The 7754-nt window shown below is 41.7% G+C and overlaps 1 pseudogene; it reads left to right on the forward strand.

Annotated features, from left to right (window-relative positions):
* The window catches only part of LOC138145676 (BOLA class I histocompatibility antigen, alpha chain BL3-7-like), a 46570-nt pseudogene that overhangs the window by 10664 nt on the left and 28152 nt on the right, over positions 1–7754 (forward strand).

Raw genomic sequence — 7754 nt, forward strand, 5'->3', positions numbered from 1 at the left:
TTTTCAAGTTCTCACTTTGTGTGAGACAATGCCCTTTGCTCTCCTTTCCTCTCTTCTTCCTCTCCTCTCCCATTCTATCCTCTCTTCCCCTATTCTCTTATCTCCTGAAATAGGGTAACATACCTTTACCTGAGGGTGTTCTGCCCAAAGGAAGGTAAATTTTAATGTCACTGTTGCAACTACCACAGCCTGCTGCTGCTGGGCTCCTGGCCAGCCCCTACCCCAAGGTCCATACACCTCTCTAGCTCTCTTCTTAAGGTGCCTTGGACCAGAAAAAAATTACTAACTATAATTTCTTTTTGGTTTTCATGATTGGAATTCAATTTGGACTCTTTTCTAGATCATTGTAAAGGAGGTTCTTGAAGAGCTGAGGTTATATTCTTACCTCTCACTTCACCATCTTGACTTCATTCTCCTTTCCTAAGGTCATAAGGCAGTAAACAACTGGGCTCCTTCTTGGTGAATTCAGAGCTCAGTCCAGCATCAAGTACAGAAAAGGTAAAGGGCATTCATGATGACCAGAGGCAGATGAAGCCTGGGAACCAGATATCCTAATGCCCCCATAGGTGTGGCTAAGAGGAAAGCTGGTCAGCCTCGGAGTCAGGATAACCTGAGTTCAACACCTCCCTTGGATCCATAGTAGCTATGTGATCAGGGACAAGGCATTTAGCTTCTCAGTCTTCGAGGTAACTGCTCAGCACTAAACATTATAGATTAGTTGCTCATCTACATCAATGGAGGGAGCTTCCATGCTGGAAGTTCCTTTACATTGATGAAATCACAGTTCCAGTTCAAGAAACAAAAATTACTCCCTGGTACTACCAATTCACCCTGGAACTCAAAGGAAGAGACTTCCTGCTCTCATAACTATGCCTGGCCACCGGGGGCCAGGCTCGTTCTTCCTATTCCCTTTCCTCTTTAAATTAGTAGAGGCTGGTTTTGAATTTTTCAAGACACTTTACATGGAGGTAAGCAAAGAAAAGACAGATCCTATGACATATGAACTGAGAGAAGAAAAGCTTTATTTTTCCCTTAACGTCATTAACGTCTAGAAGGTGAATGGATGGGGACACTTACCTGATTCTTTTTCATCAGCCTTGACCTTGACTGGGCAATAAACCTCAAAGTCTCCCTTCTCAGTCTCCTGGAACTTCTCCCACTCATTTCTTTTTTTCACCTCTCTTCTCCAGGGAGTGAATGGAATGGGAACTCCAACCTCCAGTCATGTATGACAGGAGACTATTTCTTAGTCAAGTGTTTATAAGGATTCTAAAGCTAATTAAAACTAAGCATTGAGACTCTGGATTTTTCTCTACCAAGGTGCTTCCTCTTACCTTGGTGAAAAGTAAAAGTATGTTCCTTCAGCTCCATGACCAGTGACTGCCACCATATCTGCTCCTGCTGGTACCTTTCAAAGGAAGAGAATGACCTTGTTGTTTTCAGTTGCATCCAACTCCTCATGGCCCCATTTGAGATTTTCTTGGCAAAGATACTGGAGTGATTTGCTATTTCTTTCTTTAAATCATTTTACAGATGAGGAACTGAGGCAAACAGGGTTAAGTGAGTTGCCCAGAGTCACATAGCTAGTAAGTGCCTGAGGCTTAATTTGAAATAATATCTTCCTGATGCCAGGTTTGTCACTTTATCCATTGGGATACCTCACTGGCCCTGGAAATGACCTTAGCAACCCAGAATTTATGAGTTCCTGATGTCATCTAATCTGTTGGTGTCAAACCCAAACAGAAATGTATTCTTATGGCAGAATAATGACTGAGAAAACCACAAATTCACAACATCTAGATTATAATGTATTTTTATTTGTTAACCACTTCCCAATAACATTTTCATCTGATTCTGGCAAGTCTATCCCATACGAGAGCAAGAATTGCCACTCCCCTCAACATCTCCTACCAAGTGCCCTTTAAGCCTCTGAGCTCACTGTATTCTTGAAAGACCTGGGAATATTCAGAACAGAGAATAGGAGACTTTGGAGTAGAGAAAAAAGTGGTGTCACATGAGAACTATCTTCAAATATTTGAAAAGCTGTCCAGTGGAAAAGGGATTAAACTTCTGATTGGTTCCCAGAGAACTGAACAAGGAACAATGGGGAGAAATTTCAAAGACGTACATTTAGACTTGATATCAGGAAACACCTTCCTAACAACAAGCTTTGCCCAAAGAAGATTCAGCTGCTGCCAGAGGCGGGTTTCCCTTGATTCTAGGACCGTAGCAGAGGTTTATGGACACATCTTAGTGTCTTATTTCTTATCAGGCATGAATTTTATTAAATAGTCTCTGAGGTGCCTTCCAGCTCTTAATTCTGTAATACTATAAGGCAATTCATTACAATTTTGTATACCTCAAGTTAGAAAAGCTTATTTTAGAATGAAATGTGACTACAAGTCACTTCTTCCATTTCCATAGCTGTAGTCTAAGAATATTGAGAGAAGTAGATTGATGCTACAAAAATGTGTGGGACCCTGGCAGACACCAGAGTTACCAAACAACTGACCAAAAGTAGTTAGCAACACCCACAAGAGTGAGTGTAAGACTGCCATTGGAGGTCTGGGGTAATGTTATCCCCTTTCCTTTAATTAATGCTAAGATAATTGGGGAGAAATGAAAGGATGAAGAACAAATCCAATTGCCAGTGGATACTCTAGCGGTTTCCTTGGGAACCAAAATTTGGCTTCTCCTCAATCATCTATCTTGACACCTGCATCCTCTAACACTATTGATCTCCCTCTTTTCTCTAAGTTTCCATTACACTTTTCTCCTTCTTGGTCTCTTTTGCTGGATCATCCTCCATATCTTGTGGATACCCTAATTCATTGTCTTTCCCCCTAAGCCCTCCCCCCTCTTGCTCTATTACTGTAGAAGTCAACAACATCCTCTCTGTCTCTCAGGTTACCAACCTAGGCATCATCCTGGATTCCTTGCTACCTCTCACTCCCCAGATCTGATCTGTAGTTAAGACTTGTTGAATTCACCTTTTCAACAGCTCTCAAATATATCCTCTTCTTTCCTCTGACACTGCTGCCACCCTAGTGCAGGCCACCATCACCTCATACCCGGTTTACTATAATAGCAAAGGGTAGATCTGCCTGCTTCAAGTCTTTACCCATTCCCTTCCATCCTTCATTCAGCCACCACTGTGATTTTTCTAAATGCTGGTCTAATCATGTCACCTTCTCATCAATAAACTCCAGTGGCTCCCTATTGCCTCAAGGATCAAATACCAAAAGCTCTGCTTGGCATTCAAAGCCCTTCATAGCCTTGCCCCCTCCCATCTTTGCAGTCTTCTTATACCTTATTGCCCACAACCTACTCTAGACCCAGTGACACTGGCCTCTTGGATTTTCCAAGAATAAGACACTCTCAGGTCTGAGCATTTTCTCTGACTATCCCCCATGTCTGGAATACTCTCCCTTCTCATTTCCACCCACTGGCTTCCTTGGCTTCTTTAAGTCCAAACTAAAATCTACCCTTCTACACAAAACCTTTCCCAACTCTTATTAATCCTAGTGTCTTGTGTCTCTCCCTTAATTATTTTCTATTTCTCCTGTATGTAGCTTGTTTCCTTGTTGTCTCCCCATTCAATTTCAAGTTGATTTGAGGCAAGGTCTTTTACCCTTTTTTGGCATCTTCAGAGCCTGGTGCTTAATAATATATGTACATGTTTATACACATTTCTTTATATGTCTATATATGGTATATATGTATGTATGGTATAATTCTATTATATATATGATCTATTATATATTTACATATATATGGTATAATTGAGGCAGCTAGGTGGTGCAATGTATAGAGTACTGGACCTGGAGTTAGGAATACTCACCTTTCTGAGTACAAATTTAGCTTGTGACACTTAATACTTTGGGACCCTGGGCAAGTCACTTAATTCTGTTTGCTTCAGTTTCCTCATCTGTAAAATGACTTCTATAAAATGAGCTGTAGAAGTAAATGGTAAAGCACTCCAGTATCTTTGTCAAGAAAACCCCAGATGAGGTCATGAAGAGTTGGAAACTATTCTGACCGAAAACAGCTGAACAACAATGCTATAACTATATTTGCAGTACCCACCTCCAAGAGCTGTGAGGATGAAAGGAGAGAATGGATGCCAAATGCTTTTCAGACCTTAAACACTCCATAAGTGCTGACCATTACTAGACTAACTAGGAGAGAAACCTCGGGTATAGCATGACATGAGTCATAGACCTTGGAAGAGTAAATTTCAAAGAGTTCAGAGGAAAAATAAGTAGGATCCTTTGGCTGATAATTCCATGAAGGAAGTTGGCTAAGAGGAATTAATTGTTCTCAGGAATGAAATCCTGATGACCCAAATACGATAATTACAGTGAGGAAGAAAAGAAGTTAAGGATGGTTTAAAGAGATCCTGGAATATATTCAATTCAGATTTTAAAAAGACAAGCACATAACTTGAAGTTGAAATGAAGCTACTGAGAATAAGTTCAAGTGTAACATAGATTTCATATATATACGTATACATAAACACAAACATACACATACATATAGCTACATGTATTCAATTCAATAGACATTTATTAATTGCCTACAATTTCTATGAATGTATAAATGTACACGTGTGCATTTTGTGTATACATACATGTACTATATACATGTGTGTGCATGCATATATATATATATATATTAGTCTTCTTAAATGGAGTATCTGCCACTACTCTGTGAATGTGTTCATGTAAGATTGTAAAATAATAGGGTTTATGACTGGAAGGAATCTGAGCCGAGAATAATGAGAACAGTTTGCTAAGTGGTTTAAACACACTATTTCATTCATACCTCATAGAAGAAGTTGCAATCGCTGTTTTCCATATGAGGAGCCAGAGGCTGAGAGATGTTCATTTTTGTGCCCAAGGTCTCACAGCTAGTAAGTGTCTGAGATATGACTTAAACTCGGGGCTCCCAGTATTATACCCACTACACCTAGTGGCCTTAGATATTATCTACACTTGGCCCTCGTTTTGTAGAAAAGAGAAACTGAGTCCCAGGGATGGAAAGTGATTTGTTTAGGTAGTAACTGAACAGAATTCACAGATTCTTGCTCTGAATCCATCTTGGTTTCAAACCACATTGGTCTAATCAGCTTCTATTGACCCTGTCACTAAACTCTTCAGAGGAGGTCTTGGGGAGCTGCCTATGCACGCAACTTCACAGTTTACCATTACTGAACCCTTCACTATGCCCAGTGCTATACTAAGCACTGACCAGAAATATATTTTGTTCCATTTTGAGTTACCTTGCCTACCCAGCCCAATTCCATTCCTGATGTTTAGAGGTCATAGCTTCAAGGGGCCTTGGAGCCTTTCAGATCTGACCCCTTCATTTTGTAGATAAGTTAACTGAAGCACAAAGAAGTTAAGTGATTTGCTCAGGGTGACTAGATGGTAAGTGTCTGAAGGATTAGAATTGGGGTCTCTCTGACTCTAAATCCAGCATTCTAACCACTGTGGCTACTCTCTTCACTAGGTGGCCTAGGGAAGTCTCGCTACCTCCCATGAAGCAGGAAGACAAAAAGATGAGTGAAAGAAGGCACATAGTTTCTGGACACACACCCCCATACACACCTAATCTCCTCTTCTCTTCTCTCCCCATCCTTTCCTGTCCTGCAGCTCACCACAAGCATGTGACACAGTTCATAACAATGGGCACCGGAAGCTCCCTCTTGAACCGCTTTATATGGGACTTCCTGGATGATGTTCAGGTGTTCTCCTGTAACAAACATAACCAGCATGGCCAAGGAGACCTGGATCTCCCAGGCCCTGAGGACCAAGTTCACAGCAAAAGCTCAGCAGAAGTTTGTGGATCATGAGAATTTTCTCTGGTTCCTGAAGAAGTTGGTTCAGAATGAGGCCACGCATGATGGTAAGTCAGCCCCTCTTTCCTTCTCCCATGCATCCTTGCTTCCCTCTTTTCCCTCTGCCTCCATCAAGCCCAAAGTCCCTCTTTCTAGGAGGCCATGCCATTGGGCTGAGTGTTCAAGATCTCAGGGCACTCTGGGGAAAAGAGAAAGACTTGGTTCTCGTTGAACCACATCATCTTCCTGGGAGATTGGCTCCTTCTCTTGGAATTGGTCAATCACTCAATGGATCAGGAGTCTGTAACTCAGAGATTTGACCAAATGTCCCATGTGAAATTTGACCCCCTGTCTCCCTGACTCCAGTCCAGCACTCGATTCACCTGCCATGTTGCTTTCCTTGCCAACTTTCATGACCTTCTCCTATGACAGATTTACTGTCAGGTCTCTGAAGCTGACTGGAAACTCTTAGGGTAATTTTCCTGCTCTCTCCCAAGGCAGCGAAGCAGAAAAGTGTGTAGAAACAGCGTGAGGTTCTTAGTCAGAGAGTCTGGGTTTGAATTCCTGCTCCTCAACTTACCATGAGTCCTTGGGCCAGTTGCTTGACGTCTCTTAAGTCTCATCTGTATAATGAGGGGGGTATTCTATTCTAAATCAATGGTTCTGTGCTTTAGGAAGAGTATTTTGGATTTCCTCTCAGTATTCATTACAACTTGTGTTGATATTTTGAGAGCAGGGAAAAGAGTAAATCAACAAGCATTTCTTAAGCTCTTACTGTGTGCCAAGCACTGGGCTACATACTGGGAATACAAATACAAACAGAAAGACAGTCCCTTTGCCCCCTCCCCCACCCAAAACAAGCTTCCATTCCAGTGGGGGCAGAGGAGTGTCGTGTCCATGCACGTGCATCTCAGCTCTACTGCTCTCCTTAGGAAAGACTCCATTATCTATGCCTCAGATGTCCTAAAGGGCTGTAGGCCAGAGACATGTGTGAGAACAAGGCTTCCTACTAGTCTGGCCTTAAGGGTCTCTGAGGATGGGGGGATTTAGGCCCCACAACCAATATGTTGCTTGATTGAAAGACCAGTTGGGGGACACCTGTCCCCAATCCAGGCAGAACAGGACTGAGAGGCAGAAACAAGAGTCTAATACCTGAGGTCTCTGTCGGGAACCCCAGATGAGGCTTGGGAATCTACAATGAGATCTCGGTGTTTTAGGAAAACTCAAGCTGTTGGACCAGTGGAGAACCACTATATATCAAGGAGTCGAGAACCTACCAGTCTACAAAATGGCCCTAGAACAAGGGTTCTTATCCTGGAGCTGGGAAACTAGTGCATGTGTGTGTGTGTTCTGTGTATAAATTCAGACACAATAGACTCCAGATCTGGAGTCAGGAAAACTCACCTTCCTAAGTTCAAATCTGGCCTCAGACTCACTGGCTTTGTGACCCTGGGTTAGCCACAATTCTGCTTGCTTCAGTTTCCTCATCTGTACGATGAACTAGAGAAGGAAATTGCAAACTACTCCAGTGTCTCTGCCAAGAAAATCCCAAATGGGATAATAAAGAGTTAGAAAATGACTGAACAAAAGCAATGATACATATACATATATATATAACAAAATTATGTTAAAATAAATTATAATCTTACATATTTATTTTATGCTTTTGAAAACATTAATCTGCTGTAGATTTTACCAGACTGCTGAATGTTAAGAGCCCCTTCTAGAGAATGTTTGGCCCCTAGAAAGAATATATACCCTAACTATTTGCTACGCATAGGGAAATTAGCTGGGGTCTGGTAAGACAGGGTCAGAAGTATAGGAAAGCTAAGAACCCAGTCTAGTATCTTTGCCAAGAAACTCATAAATGAGTCCACAAAGAAACAGACACAAGTGAAAAACAAAAAACCTCTTA

Source organism: Petaurus breviceps, unplaced genomic scaffold (genome assembly GCF_028583685.1).
Source record: "Petaurus breviceps papuanus isolate PSGF00001 unplaced genomic scaffold, PetGlider_PUasm1.0 139, whole genome shotgun sequence".
NCBI classification, from domain to species: Eukaryota; Metazoa; Chordata; class Mammalia; order Diprotodontia; family Petauridae; genus Petaurus; species Petaurus breviceps.